Genomic DNA, 2,474 nt, shown 5'->3' on the forward strand with positions numbered 1-2,474 from the left:
AAACTTTTGAGTTTATACTGATTTTATGATTAATCCTTTTGTATATATAGCTCAGAGATGAAATCTAGTGAAAGGACATCACATGTGTGATGGCTTTGTGGTATGTCAACTTGGCGAGGCTAAATTACAGTCCTTAGAATTTCCTTTGCAATGTGTTTATGAATAAGTAGGCTATAAGAGTTATGCTTTCATAAGAGTTGGAAAGAGGGAAGGAAAGCATGAGCTAGTCTAGCAAATATACACCTCTTAATTACTTAATAAAACATCATTGTAGCTTCTCCTGTGAAAAGAATTTTTTTCAGATATTAAGTCCCTCATCAGTCATTAGGGAGGTTATCCTAGTGGGCCTGATAATCAATTGGAAGGTCTTAAAAGAAGGTTTAGACATTCCCTGGAGAAAGAAACTCTACCTATGGACAACAGCTTTGGGCATTGTCTTTTGAATCCTAGACTTTTGTATTCTTACATTTCTTACTGCCTTCTCTATGGACTCTGGATTTGTGTAAACTGACTCTCAAAACCATTTCATTTCCTTGTTTTGTGTATGTGTATATACTACACAAACACACATATATATTATATATGTATATACATATGTATATATACACATATACACGTATATGTATGCATGTGTAGATGCATATGTACATATATGTATGCACACACATATATACATGTATATATACATGTATATTACATATATAATATAAATGTATATGTATATACATATACATATATCAGTTCAGTTCAGTTCAGTCGCTCAGTCGTGTCTTGACTCTTTGCAACCCCATGAATTGCACCACACCAGGCCTCCCTGTCTATCACCAACTCCCGGAGTTCACTCAAACTCATGTCCATCAAGTCGGTGATGCCATCCAGCCATCTCATCCTCTGTCGTCCCCTTCTCCTTCTGCCCCCAATCCCTTCCAGCATCAGAGTCTTCTCCAATGAGTCAACTCTTGGCATGAAGTGGCCAAAGTATTGGAGTTTCAGCTTCAGCATCAGTCCTTCCAAAGTACACCCAGGACTGATCTCCTTTAGGATGGACTGGTTGGATCTCCTTGCAGTCCAAGGGGCTCTCAAGAGTCTTCTCTAACACCACAGTTCAAAAGCATCAATTCTTCGGTGCTCAGCTTTATTCACAGTCCAACTCTTACATCCATACACGACCACTGGAAAAACCATGGTCTTGACTAGACGGACATTTGTTGGCAAAGTAATATCTCTGTTTTTCAATATGCTGTCTAGGTTGGTCATAACTTTCCTTCCAAGGAGTAAGCATCTTTTAATTTCATGGTTGCAATCACCATCTGCAGTGATTTTGGAGCCCCCCAAAATAAAGTCTGACACTGTTTCCACTGTTTCCCCATCTATTTCCCATGAAGAAATGGGACCAGATGCCATGATCTTTGTTTTCTGAATGTTGAGCTTTAAGCCAACTTTTTCACTCTTCTCTTTCACTTTCATCAAGAGGCTTTTTAGTTCCTTTTCACTTTCTGCCATAAGGGTGGTGTCATCTGCATATCTAAGGTTATTGATATTTCTCCTGGCAATCTCGATTCCAGCTTGTGCTTCTTCCAGTCCAGCGTTTCTCATGATGTCCTCTGCATATAAGATAAATACGCAGGGTGACAATATACAGCCTTGACGTACTCCTTTTCCTATTTGGAACCAGTCTGTTCCATGTCCAGTTCTAACTGTTGCTTCCTGACCTGCATACAGATTTCTCAAGAGGCAGGTCAGGTGGTCTGGTATTCCATCTTTTTCAGAATACACACACACACACACATATAGATAGATAGATAGATAGATAGATAGATAGATAGATAGATAGATAGATAGATAGATAGATTATATATATATATATATATATATATATATATATGAAGTGAGTGAGTGAAGTCGCTCAGTTGTGTCCGACTCTTCGCGACCCCATGGACTGTAGCCTACGAGGCTCCTCCCTCCATGGGATTCTCCAGGCGAGAGTACTGGAGTGGGTTGCCATTTCCTTCTCCATGGGATCTTCCCGACCCAGGGATCGAACCTGGGTCTCCAGCATTCCAGGCAGATGCTTTAACCTCTGAGCCACCAGGGAAGCCCATATATATATATATATAAAATCCCTGTGTTCATCTTTTTCATTGGCCAGTAAGAGATGTCTGTGTATAAAAAGATGAACACAGGGATTTAAATTCCTAGCTCAAGCTCTGTATCAATGACTGGATGTGACTTGAGAATGCTCCTCCAGCCTATGACTCCTTTTGAAAAGTGTAGTCTATTTATGCAAGGTTTGTAGTTGATAAGTCGTGTCCAACTCTTTGCTACCCCATGGACTGCAGCATGCCAGCCTTCCCTGTCCTTCACTATCTCTTGGAGTTTGCTCAAATTCATGTCCATGGAGTCAGAGATACTATCTCACCATCTCATCCTCTGCTGCTCTCTTCTCCTGTTGCCTTCAGTCTTGCCCAGCATCA

The 2,474-nt window shown here is 40.3% G+C and overlaps 1 non-coding gene across 1 annotated transcript; it reads right to left on the reverse strand.

Annotated features, from left to right (window-relative positions):
• Positions 1-2,023: 2,023 nt before the first annotated feature.
• Positions 2,024-2,095, reverse strand: TRNAS-GGA (transfer RNA serine (anticodon GGA)). The gene has a single exon. It is a non-coding gene; the product is annotated as a tRNA-Ser (tRNA).
• Between the last annotated feature and the right edge of the window lie 379 nt (positions 2,096-2,474).

The sequence above is a fragment of the Capricornis sumatraensis genome, chromosome 18, assembly GCF_032405125.1.
Source record: "Capricornis sumatraensis isolate serow.1 chromosome 18, serow.2, whole genome shotgun sequence".
NCBI lineage: Eukaryota > Metazoa > Chordata > Mammalia > Artiodactyla > Bovidae > Capricornis > Capricornis sumatraensis.